Raw genomic sequence first — 13,413 nt, 5'->3', positions numbered from 1 at the left:
AAAGATTTGGCATGGTTGGTCGCCCATGAGATCCTCCCAGTCAGGGCGGTAATGCACTCCCGGGGTATGGCCAGGAACCCAGTCTGCCCACAGACTGGGTGCAACCTTCCGGAGACCGTACGACATCTGCTCTGGGAGTGCGGTAATGCGAGGGACCTGTGGGCCAGAACCGGCCCTCTGTATTGCCCGTGCCTGCCAGCAGGTGGGGTCCAGATGGATTACAAGCTCGCAGTCCTCGGGGTGGGTCGGGGCTTGAGGGATTTGTCTGCCCAACAATTCGCCTCGCTCTGGCTCACCCTAAACGCCATTAAGGACACCATCTGGACCACCAGGAACCTGCTGGTGGGGAAACGTGTTACGGTGCCCCTCCACGCACGCGAGCAGAGGGTGAAATCTATGCTGCAGGGGCACCGGACATAATCATTCGGATGAAGGGGTCGGGGTACCACAGGGAGGTCCCAGCTTGCCACCGTGCCTGGCTGCCCGTAGATGCACCCAGACCACCACCGGCTACGGGAACAGCGGGCCAGCGGGCCGGAGGGTGGGGATCTCCTCTGGGCACCAAGTTAAAAAAATGCATGTTCTGTTGAGTGGGGTGAAGGCTTTTGATAGGGACTCACCCCGGCCCTGTACAAATAAAGGCATTTTATTTTTGATGATTTTAATGTATTTATTTAATGATGAAACGTTGTTATTTATTTTCTTTTTAACCACTTTGTTTCTTACATAATATATTAAAAAGAGTTTTTTTTTTAAATTTTTATCTCGTTAAACTCTTAGAAGTTTTATTAATGCATGTGTGTATCAAAAATAAGTGGTTTTAAATGAATGTTGTAAAATGGTGTCAATAAAAAATTTTTCGAAAGAAAAAATCTGTTCTTATCAGTTTAATGTCTGATACGTCTCCTATCCGGGGACTATATGTTAAATGGATTTTTGACCTTCGGAAATGGAAGCGGAGCTTGCTCCTTCCACTCCATGCATCAACATGGTATTGCAGTGTTTCCATGAATGGTGCGCTCCCCATCTCGGGGATAAATAAGTCAAGTATAAAAAAAAGAATTTGCTTCTTTTGTGCGTGAATGACGGTGTTTTTTCTAATCCGTGTGTTTTAAAATTGCTGTGATTTCGTTGGCTTTATTGGTTTAACGAAAAGCTTGCGTGGAAATGAACACGCTGATAAAGAAATGTTTTTGTAATGTATTTAATTAATTTCTTTACAAGTTTGCGGAGGTGATACGAGGACGAATTAAACATCCTCGACACAGCTGAAGGCGCAACAAAAGCGAACGAGACCGATTGGAATGTTAAAAACACCTGAAAACTTTTTTCACTACCCTTCATACTACAGCTGTCGAAAAACCACAGCAACGTCGACAGACCTGGAAGCATAGCTGTACTTGTTTAACTCACAACGACAACGGGTAAGTCATTGAGCCCTGTGTTTTTATTTATCCACGTTCTAAAATTGCTATGCTTTCGTTGTTTCTTGATTGCTCTGTACATTTTTTTTTGTTTCTATTCCACGTAAAGTTACTTTGTAATAACGAAACCATATATTTGAATGCGCAATTTAAATCCATTTGATTTAAATTGTTTCACATATTTCACTCTACACGGTTCAACCGGGCTGGAAACGGAATAAAAACAGGGTAGATCTCGAAGAATGTTTGGTCTCAGACGTGGCTTCGTGCGCTTTCCACCTGGTCACACACAGTAAATGAAATGTTAGTCGGACGGCCTCCGGGGGCGCCGTCGATGTGATCGGTCACAGGAAGATGCGGCCGTCTGGCCTCAAAGGGTGTCGCTCATACTTACCTGGCAGGGGAGACACCATGATCATGAAGGTGGTTCACCCAGGGCGAGGCTCAGCCATTGCACTCCGGTTGGGCTGACCCTTTGCGAATTCCCCAAATGTGGGAATCTCGACTGCAAAATTTCTGATAGTGGGGGACTGCGTTCGCGCTCTCCCCTGACCTTTGTGTTAAAAATAGATTCGCTTGTCGTTTTACGTAAAATCCAAGAGACGTCTAACCACGGCCCAAGAATACATTAGTCATCAAAAAAGCGGCTATTCAACGACTACATAACTTTTAATAGACAGCGAATAAGTGTCTAGGCTAAAACAAGGCTTAATTTGGGCTGTCAGTGAAAATCTAATAGCCGTTTGACCATTCCAAACGAATAGACTAGCCATTAAATAGAACCAAAATCAAACGGCTACATGTCTAAGAGCACAAAATAATGCTTAGATGATTCTTTTACTTCCAATATAAGAGGTTCTCGGGAATGGCAATCATCCAAACTAATAAATTATAAAGGCTTTTATAAGAAAATGACAACAGTTAAACAACCTAGACAGCGTTGGGCAATACAAAATGCTAATAAATACAAGACAAATTGAAATATTGTACATGCATGTACATTAAACAAGCCAACAAATCTGCCAATGGGCTACGACAATTTTTCTTGAATTAAGTGTTTATATCTAGATTTGTTTCTTACCCCTTTGGCAGATTTATTTGCTTGTTTTAAGCCCAAATTCTGAGTTTTTTCTCCCTAAAGGCTAGGTTTATTTTCTTAGGGCATTTTGCTCATCAAAAAATGCATCTTATTTTAAGACTTTCTAGATATTTGTATAGTTAAAACAGTTCGAAATAACAAGTAAGAAATGATTTTTTGCAATGTATTCATTCATTCGCTACCCTTCATACTACAGCTGTCGAAAAACCACAGCAACGTCGACAGACCTGGAAGCGTAGCTGTATTTGTTTAACTCACAAAGACAACGGGTAAAGTATTTTCTTGATTACCTAAATGACTTGCTGTAGGAAAATAAGTTTAGGTTTAAGGGGGGAAATACAGTTTAAAGGGATATTTCAATTTATGATGATAATTCTGTCATCATTTACTCATGCATACAGGCTTACAACAACACGAGGATTAGTTTTTTTCTGAGTAACACAAAAGAAGGTATTTTGAGGAATGATGGTAAACCCACAGCAGATAGTCACCATTGACTTCCATAGTAGGAATAAAAAAATATGATGGAATTTAATAGGTACCATCAACCGTGTGCTAACCATCACTTTGCAAAATATTTTCTTCATCATTTATCACGATACTTCCAAAATATTTTTTCCTACTAAGTCAATATTTCATTATTTGCTTTACAAGCTTAAAAATGATGGTGACAGGATTACATGGTAATCACAAACAGGTAAACAAGTAAAATAATCACTATTTACTTTTAAAAGCATTTTGAAAATTGCTTGCTTATGCTGGGAGTAAAGGTATTTCATGCAAAAGGTATTTCCTCTTTAAAAGGTAATGTATGCTTCTTTTAAAGCTGACACATTTGCCACATTAAAATAACAGAAATGTGTACTGTTTAAACTTTTTGGAGCCGGTGTGTCTGTGTTCTTGGGGCACACATCTACATGTAAAAGCAGAATTGCTTATTATTCTTCTCTATTTCTTGTATAGGTCAATTATGAGTGAAGAACCGTTCACCAAATGAAGACCGCAGCCAGGTGACGGGATCCTGTGGTAATCACAAACAGGTAAACCAGTAAAATAATCATCATTTAATGTTAAAATAATTTTGAAAATTGAAGTTCTGTGTGTTCTTATTGTACTTTATTTATTTCTGCAGGTAAGCACCATACCGTAAGCTTCATTCCCTTTATAACAGGTAAGGTTCATACTGTTTTATTCTTTTGTACTGTTTTATTCGTACTGTTTTAAATCATTCAGTAAATGCAAAGTTAAACTGATGTGTTTTTAATCTAGATTTAAAAGTGTCTACTGTTGAAGCACATCTGATCTCTTCTGAAAGCTGATAATAACTGAATGCTGAGGCACCTTGTTTTGAGTGAACCCTTGTTTTTTCTAAATGACCTGATCCTATTGATCCGAGTAATCGGTTTCATATTCGATTAGCATATCTGTCATGTATTGTAGCCATGAAGTGGTTTTTAAACAAGAAACAGTACTTTTTAAATCCATTGACCATTGCAATAATCGGCCCTGCTGGTGATGAAAGCATGAACAAGTTTCTCTAAGTCCTGTCTTGAGACAAAACCTCTAATTCTGGCAATATTTCTGAGATGGTAGTAAAAGCAGAATTCCTTATTATTTTTCTCTATCTCAGGCTCTACGGCATATATGTCATGATTTTATTTGTCTATTTATATGTCTATTTACAAGGACTGCCTTGGCCAAATGTTATTGTTAATTAATATTGAAGCAGTTATTTAACATAGGTCCTTTGAGTAGTGATTTGTGTAATGATCCATATATCTATTTTTATGTATATTTTTAACTTAGGAATGTGATTTTAAAGCTCATATTTGTTATTGTATGACACCTCTCATGTTATGAAAGTAAAAAATAAATGTATTTTCTGATGTCTTGCATTTCTGTTTTTAAACTGTTAATCCTTATCAAGTGCTATACATTAGAAAGTGGATATAGAGTGAAATGCACACGGTGAATAATGAACGCAGACCTTCAGTGCCGGACCTCTGACCCGCTAACCTCCATCCCGACAGCCAGCGCCTTCTCCGGATGCCATTGCGGTATCGCTTCTCGGCTTTTTGGGTAAGATCGAGTGGACACCGGGGACTACACGTTTAAATGGATTTTTGACCTTCGGCTATGGAAGCGAGGCTTGTTCCGTCCACTCCGTGCATCGACTCTGGCGCTTTCCGGGGACAAATAAGGTGAGTTTAAAATCAGAGTTTGCTTCTTTAGTGCGTGGTTGCCAGTTTGTTTGCCAGTCCGTGGTCCATAATACGTTCCGCGTTCGTGGTCTCACCATCGCTCAGTACTTTTCTGTGTTTCTATTTTACGTAAAGCTAACACCAAAACGATTGTGGAAGGCGCTATATAGATTGTTCTCAAAGAAAAAAAACGAGAAACAAACCCATGTGAATATGGGTCAAATTATCTAGGCGGAGCACTTCGTTCAAAGAAAAACGCAACAGAATTGTTTGCGTTGAACAAAGACAATGGTGCCTGCAGACATCGAATGTGTATTGTGGATAAAAAATGGCCAGTGGGGTGGGACAATTTTTCTTGAATTAAGTGTTTATGGGAAAAGTTCACGAATTTTTTCTTACCCTGTAGTCAGATTTATTTGCTTGTTTTAAGCATAAAATAACAGGAGAAGAAATTGTGTAGGGGGAGCAGAGGGTTTTTTTTCGTTCAAAGAAAAGCAGCGTGGCACGAATGAATGTTTGGCTGAAATGCTATCGTAATTTCCCCCTTAATTTTCCTTACAAACATGAAACCAGAGAGAAGGGTCAGTTGGCATCGAATTGCACCTTGTATTCGGTGATTGATTGAGGAAAAATATGCGTATGTGTATATATATACTTGTTTTGTTGAACAGAGACAATGGCCGCGTGCTCCAGCGTCACCTATATGCCTATTTCACAAAATGGCGGCTTTGACCGGAAGTAGGGAAAACATCGTTCAGGTTGCACCACTACGATGGCCACTCAATATAGTATGGACTGACAGCTGCTTTGTTTTCTCCTACACATGAATTTACTTGTAAAAATAACAATAACAGATATTGTCGATTGGTGTTATATTATTTTTTTAGCATTTCGTATTATCAAAATATATCATATGTTAGACAGCTTATCAATTTTAAATAAAATAACGAGACATACATAACTATTCGTGTCTGCTCCCGTTTATTGTAATGAGTGTGCACATTTGGAGAAATACTTAGACATTTTACTTCTTATTTCTTTAGACTGAATAATTATTTCTTATTAATTCCAAAGTATGCGACCCGATGATCTAATCGTGGTGTATGTGCTATTCCTCGTTTGTTTGCCTGCATCCATTGCTTTACGGCTTGCTTGTTGCGTTTAAATGCACATTTGATTTCTTTACCAGCATTGGATTTAGACCATTCAATGAGAAGAGTTAACAGCGTTTATTATGATTGATAAGCCCTCAACGGAGAATGAGGTCGGCATACATTAAAAGCCTTATTTTGTTTTTATCGTGTGCCTTCCAAAATGTATGCGACGAAACTTAAATCACGCAAAATATGAATGGTAACTAGACGTGCTTGTTGTGTGCAAGGAGTGCATTTATTTGTAAACTTTTGCTAAATCAAAATGGTTTATTTGTATTTGCTTTTTACCTGGGTTTTATCAGGTTCGCAGTCGGGACATTTTTAATCCATAGTGTATGCATAATTAATTTCAAAGAAATGAGAAGTAAAATGTGTAAGTATTCCTCAAAATGTGCTTTGGACTAAGTCCCCCGTCATCACAGCAAACGGGAGCAGACCCGAATAGGTATGTCTAGTTATTTTATTAAAAATTTCCAGCCGTCTGTAAATTTATGTTTGAAAGAAAAAAGTAAATTAATATCTTACTTACTGTTTTTGTCTTGTTTTCTAGTGAATATCTGACAATGCTTAAATGGAGATACATTTACTTGGTAAGCAAAGTGGCTTAAGATATTATGTATTGTAATAGAAAATTGTTATAAAAACGTTTTGTTTTTGCTGGGAATTCTTGTATATATTTCACAGCTATATAATTAATTATAATAACGCACTTTTTGTTGATAAACATGTTAAAAAATACATTAACACATAATAATGTGGCAACAAATCAAATGTGCATTTAAATGCAACAAGCAAAAATAAATAAATAAAGCAAATGCACGGAAAAGAAACGAGGAATAAAAGAAACACCGCGATTAAAAAAATCAGATCGCATACTTTGTAAAATAATTGAAATAAATTATAAAAATCAACAGGTTTATATTTAAAACAAATAAAAAATATCTGCCAGCGGGGTAAGAAAAATAAACTTAATTCTAGTTTCAACTTAATTCAATAATAAACTCAATTTAGGTTTATTTTTCTTACCCCACTGGCAGATATTTTTACTTGTTTTAAGCCTTAACCTATTACATTTTAGAATTTATTTCAGTAAACAAGACTTAAATTCTAAGCCACTTTGCTTATTAAGTAAATGTATCTCGATTTAAGAATTATTTTTTAACTCGAAAACATTAAGAAAATACTAAGTAAACGAACAAATTGGGATGTTCAAAACACTTAAATATTTTTTTTCACTCTACCCTTCATATTACAGCTGTCGAAAAACCACAGCAACGTTGACAGACCCGGAAGCCATGATACATTAGCAGTTTTTAAAATAAGTTAAATCTAGAATCCTTATTGGTTTTAGATACTTTAAAGCAATGAATGATCTTCTTTCTTTTGAATTGATTTGGTATTATGGAGGAGCTCTGTGTCTGGTTATTGAAGATGATTTGTTCTTTGCTCCTATGTTGGCTTATTTTTTTGTTATTTCCGTTACTATATATATTTTTTTCTTTGTTTTTTCTGATTTGAGGTTATGAAAATGTTTTAATTTGTAATAAAGGTTTTTTGAAAATTCTAAATTCTCTCTATCTCTCTCTCTCTCTCTCTCTCTCTCTCATGAGCGTGGATCAGATCCTGCATTAAAACATGAACTTCTGATTTGCTAGCTCAACGTTCTACCTCTGGGTTATACAATGAGAACGTATAGAGTTAAATGCCCGCTAGCCTCCACCCCAAAAGCCAGCGCCTTCGCCGGCTCCCCCTTTGGCTGCGTCTATTCCGGTATCGCTTCTCGGCCTTTTGGCTAAGATCAAGTGTAGTATCTGTTCTTATCAGTTTAATGTCTGATACGTCTCCTATCCGGGGACTATATGTTAAATGGATTTTTGACCTTCGGAAATGGAAGCGGAGCTTGCTCCTTCCACTCCATGCATCAACATGGTATTGCAGTGTTTCCATGAATGGTGCGCTCCCCATCTCGGGGATAAATAAGTCAAGTATAAAAAAAAGAATTTGCTTCTTTTGTGCGTGAATGACGGTGTTTTTTCTAATCCGTGTGTTTTAAAATTGCTGTGATTTCGTTGGCTTTATTGGTTTAACGAAAAGCTTGCGTGGAAATGAACACGCTGATAAAGAAATGTTTTTGTAATGTATTTAATTAATTTCTTTACAAGTTTGCGGAGGTGATACGAGGACGAATTAAACATCCTCGACACAGCTGAAGGCGCAACAAAAGCGAACGAGACCGATTGGAATGTTAAAAACACCTGAAAACTTTTTTCACTACCCTTCATACTACAGCTGTCGAAAAACCACAGCAACGTCGACAGACCTGGAAGCATAGCTGTACTTGTTTAACTCACAACGACAACGGGTAAGTCATTGAGCCCTGTGTTTTTATTTATCCACGTTCTAAAATTGCTATGCTTTCGTTGTTTCTTGATTGCTCTGTACATTTTTTTTTGTTTCTATTCCACGTAAAGTTACTTTGTAATAACGAAACCATATATTTGAATGCGCAATTTAAATCCATTTGATTTAAATTGTTTCACATATTTCACTCTACACGGTTCAACCGGGCTGGAAACGGAATAAAAACAGGGTAGATCTCGAAGAATGTTTGGTCTCAGACGTGGCTTCGTGCGCTTTCCACCTGGTCACACACAGTAAATGAAATGTTAGTCGGACGGCCTCCGGGGGCGCCGTCGATGTGATCGGTCACAGGAAGATGCGGCCGTCTGGCCTCAAAGGGTGTCGCTCATACTTACCTGGCAGGGGAGACACCATGATCATGAAGGTGGTTCACCCAGGGCGAGGCTCAGCCATTGCACTCCGGTTGGGCTGACCCTTTGCGAATTCCCCAAATGTGGGAATCTCGACTGCAAAATTTCTGATAGTGGGGGACTGCGTTCGCGCTCTCCCCTGACCTTTGTGTTAAAAATAGATTCGCTTGTCGTTTTACGTAAAATCCAAGAGACGTCTAACCACGGCCCAAGAATACATTAGTCATCAAAAAAGCGGCTATTCAACGACTACATAACTTTTAATAGACAGCGAATAAGTGTCTAGGCTAAAACAAGGCTTAATTTGGGCTGTCAGTGAAAATCTAATAGCCGTTTGACCATTCCAAACGAATAGACTAGCCATTAAATAGAACCACAATCAAACGGCTACATGTCTAAGAGCACAAAATAATGCTTAGATGATTCTTTTACTTCCAATATAAGAGGTTCTCGGGAATGGCAATCATCCAAACTAATAAATTATAAAGGCTTTTATAAGAAAATGACAACAGTTAAACAACCTAGACAGCGTTGGGCAATACAAAATGCTAATAAATACAAGACAAATTGAAATATTGTACATGCATGTACATTAAACAAGCCAACAAATCTGCCAATGGGCTACGACAATTTTTCTTGAATTAAGTGTTTATATCTAGATTTGTTTCTTACCCCTTTGGCAGATTTATTTGCTTGTTTTAAGCCCAAATTCTGAGTTTTTTCTCCCTAAAGGCTAGGTTTATTTTCTTAGGGCATTTTGCTCATCAAAAAATGCATCTTATTTTAAGACTTTCTAGATATTTGTATAGTTAAAACAGTTCGAAATAACAAGTAAGAAATGATTTTTTGCAATGTATTCATTCATTCGCTACCCTTCATACTACAGCTGTCGAAAAACCACAGCAACGTCGACAGACCTGGAAGCGTAGCTGTATTTGTTTAACTCACAAAGACAACGGGTAAAGTATTTTCTTGATTACCTAAATGACTTGCTGTAGGAAAATAAGTTTAGGTTTAAGGGGGGAAATACAGTTTAAAGGGATATTTCAATTTATGATGATAATTCTGTCATCATTTACTCATGCATACAGGCTTACAACAACACGAGGATTAGTTTTTTTCTGAGTAACACAAAAGAAGGTATTTTGAGGAATGATGGTAAACCCACAGCAGATAGTCACCATTGACTTCCATAGTAGGAATAAAAAAATATGATGGAATTTAATAGGTACCATCAACCGTGTGCTAACCATCACTTTGCAAAATATTTTCTTCATCATTTATCACGATACTTCCAAAATATTTTTTCCTACTAAGTCAATATTTCATTATTTGCTTTACAAGCTTAAAAATGATGGTGACAGGATTCCATGGTAATCACAAACAGGTAAACAAGTAAAATAATCACTATTTACTTTTAAAAGCATTTTGAAAATTGCTTGCTTATGCTGGGAGTAAAGGTATTTCATGCAAAAGGTATTTCCTCTTTAAAAGGTAATGTATGCTTCTTTTAAAGCTGACACATTTGCCACATTAAAATAACAGAAATGTGTACTTTTTAAACTTTTTGGAGCCGGTGTGTCTGTGTTCTTGGGGCACACATCTACATGTAAAAGCAGAATTGCTTATTATTCTTCTCTATTTCTTGTATAGGTCAATTATGAGTGAAGAACCGTTCACCAAATGAAGACCGCAGCCAGGTGACGGGATCCTGTGGTAATCACAAACAGGTAAACCAGTAAAATAATCATCATTTAATGTTAAAATAATTTTGAAAATTGAAGTTCTGTGTGTTCTTATTGTACTTTATTTATTTCTGCAGGTAAGCACCATACCGTAAGCTTCATTCCCTTTATAACAGGTAAGGTTCATACTGTTTTATTCTTTTGTACTGTTTTATTCGTACTGTTTTAAATCATTCAGTAAATGCAAAGTTAAACTGATGTGTTTTTAATCTAGATTTAAAAGTGTCTACTGTTGAAGCACATCTGATCTCTTCTGAAAGCTGATAATAACTGAATGCTGAGGCACCTTGTTTTGAGTGAACCCTTGTTTTTTCTAAATGACCTGATCCTATTGATCCGAGTAATCGGTTTCATATTCGATTAGCATATCTGTCATGTATTGTAGCCATGAAGTGGTTTTTAAACAAGAAACAGTACTTTTTAAATCCATTGACCATTGCAATAATCGGCCCTGCTGGTGATGAAAGCATGAACAAGTTTCTCGAAGTCCTGTCTTGAGACAAAACCTCTAATTCTGGCAATATTTCTGAGATGGTAGTAAAAGCAGAATTCCTTATTATTTTTCTCTATCTCAGGCTCTACGGCATATATGTCATGATTTTATTTGTCTATTTATATGTCTATTTACAAGGACTGCCTTGGCCAAATGTTATTGTTAATTAATATTGAAGCAGTTATTTAACATAGGTCCTTTGAGTAGTGATTTGTGTAATGATCCATATATCTATTTTTATGTATATTTTTAACTTAGGAATGTGATTTTAAAGCTCATATTTGTTATTGTATGACACCTCTCATGTTATGAAAGTAAAAAATAAATGTATTTTCTGATGTCTTGCATTTCTGTTTTTAAACTGTTAATCCTTATCAAGTGCTATACATTAGAAAGTGGATATAGAGTGAAATGCACACGGTGAATAATGAACGCAGACCTTCAGTGCCGGACCTCTGACCCGCTAACCTCCATCCCGACAGCCAGCGCCTTCTCCGGATGCCATTGCGGTATCGCTTCTCGGCTTTTTGGGTAAGATCGAGTGGACACCGGGGACTACACGTTTAAATGGATTTTTGACCTTCGGCTATGGAAGCGAGGCTTGTTCCGTCCACTCCGTGCATCGACTCTGGCGCTTTCCGGGGACAAATAAGGTGAGTTTAAAATCAGAGTTTGCTTCTTTAGTGCGTGGTTGCCAGTTTGTTTGCCAGTCCGTGGTCCATAATACGTTCCGCGTTCGTGGTCTCACCATCGCTCAGTACTTTTCTGTGTTTCTATTTTACGTAAAGCTAACACCAAAACGATTGTGGAAGGCGCTATATAGATTGTTCTCAAAGAAAAAAAACGAGAAACAAACCCATGTGAATATGGGTCAAATTATCTAGGCGGAGCACTTCGTTCAAAGAAAAACGCAACAGAATTGTTTGCGTTGAACAAAGACAATGGTGCCTGCAGACATCGAATGTGTATTGTGGATAAAAAATGGCCAGTGGGGTGGGACAATTTTTCTTGAATTAAGTGTTTATGGGAAAAGTTCACGAATTTTTTCTTACCCTGTAGTCAGATTTATTTGCTTGTTTTAAGCATAAAATAACAGGAGAAGAAATTGTGTAGGGGGAGCAGAGGGTTTTTTTTCGTTCAAAGAAAAGCAGCGTGGCACGAATGAATGTTTGGCTGAAATGCTATCGTAATTTCCCCCTTAATTTTCCTTACAAACATGAAACCAGAGAGAAGGGTCAGTTGGCATCGAATTGCACCTTGTATTCGGTGATTGATTGAGGAAAAATATGCGTATGTGTATATATATACTTGTTTTGTTGAACAGAGACAATGGCCGCGTGCTCCAGCGTCACCTATATGCCTATTTCACAAAATGGCGGCTTTGACCGGAAGTAGGGAAAACATCGTTCAGGTTGCACCACTACGATGGCCACTCAATATAGTATGGACTGACAGCTGCTTTGTTTTCTCCTACACATGAATTTACTTGTAAAAATAACAATAACAGATATTGTCGATTGGTGTTATATTATTTTTTTAGCATTTCGTATTATCAAAATATATCATATGTTAGACAGCTTATCAATTTTAAATAAAATAACGAGACATACATAACTATTCGTGTCTGCTCCCGTTTATTGTAATGAGTGTGCACATTTGGAGAAATACTTAGACATTTTACTTCTTATTTCTTTAGACTGAATAATTATTTCTTATTAATTCCAAAGTATGCGACCCGATGATCTAATCGTGGTGTATGTGCTATTCCTCGTTTGTTTGCCTGCATCCATTGCTTTACGGCTTGCTTGTTGCGTTTAAATGCACATTTGATTTCTTTACCAGCATTGGATTTAGACCATTCAATGAGAAGAGTTAACAGCGTTTATTATGATTGATAAGCCCTCAACGGAGAATGAGGTCGGCATACATTAAAAGCCTTATTTTGTTTTTATCGTGTGCCTTCCAAAATGTATGCGACGAAACTTAAATCACGCAAAATATGAATGGTAACTAGACGTGCTTGTTGTGTGCAAGGAGTGCATTTATTTGTAAACTTTTGCTAAATCAAAATGGTTTATTTGTATTTGCTTTTTACCTGGGTTTTATCAGGTTCGCAGTCGGGACATTTTTAATCCATAGTGTATGCATAATTAATTTCAAAGAAATGAGAAGTAAAATGTGTAAGTATTCCTCAAAATGTGCTTTGGACTAAGTCCCCCGTCATCACAGCAAACGGGAGCAGACCCGAATAGGTATGTCTAGTTATTTTATTAAAAATTTCCAGCCGTCTGTAAATTTATGTTTGAAAGAAAAAAGTAAATTAATATCTTACTTACTGTTTTTGTCTTGTTTTCTAGTGAATATCTGACAATGCTTAAATGGAGATACATTTACTTGGTAAGCAAAGTGGCTTAAGATATTATGTATTGTAATAGAAAATTGTTATAAAAACGTTTTGTTTTTGCTGGGAATTCTTGTATATATTTCACAGCTATATAATTAATTATAATAACGCACTTTTTGTTG

The 13,413-nt window shown here is 37.1% G+C and overlaps 3 non-coding genes and 1 pseudogene across 3 annotated transcripts; all 4 read left to right on the top strand.

The window, feature by feature from the left end:
• Positions 1 to 851: 851 nt before the first annotated feature.
• Positions 852 to 1,025, top strand: LOC135764547 (U2 spliceosomal RNA; annotated as a pseudogene).
• A 785-nt stretch (positions 1,026 to 1,810) lies between these two features.
• Positions 1,811 to 1,975, top strand: LOC135764573 (U1 spliceosomal RNA). The gene has a single exon (XR_010540101.1). It is a non-coding gene; the product is annotated as a U1 spliceosomal RNA (small nuclear RNA).
• A 5,675-nt stretch (positions 1,976 to 7,650) lies between these two features.
• LOC135764429 (U2 spliceosomal RNA) lies at positions 7,651 to 7,841 on the top strand. The gene has a single exon (XR_010539977.1). It is a non-coding gene; the product is annotated as a U2 spliceosomal RNA (small nuclear RNA).
• A 785-nt stretch (positions 7,842 to 8,626) lies between these two features.
• On the top strand, positions 8,627 to 8,791 carry LOC135764571 (U1 spliceosomal RNA). The gene has a single exon (XR_010540099.1). It is a non-coding gene; the product is annotated as a U1 spliceosomal RNA (small nuclear RNA).
• Positions 8,792 to 13,413: the final 4,622 nt, after the last annotated feature.

The sequence above is a fragment of the Paramisgurnus dabryanus genome, chromosome 9 (assembly GCF_030506205.2).
Source record: "Paramisgurnus dabryanus chromosome 9, PD_genome_1.1, whole genome shotgun sequence".
Taxonomy (NCBI): Eukaryota; Metazoa; Chordata; class Actinopteri; order Cypriniformes; family Cobitidae; genus Paramisgurnus; species Paramisgurnus dabryanus.
The sequence above is the reverse complement of the archived record's forward strand: the minus strand, read 5'-3'. Positions and strand labels throughout refer to the sequence as shown.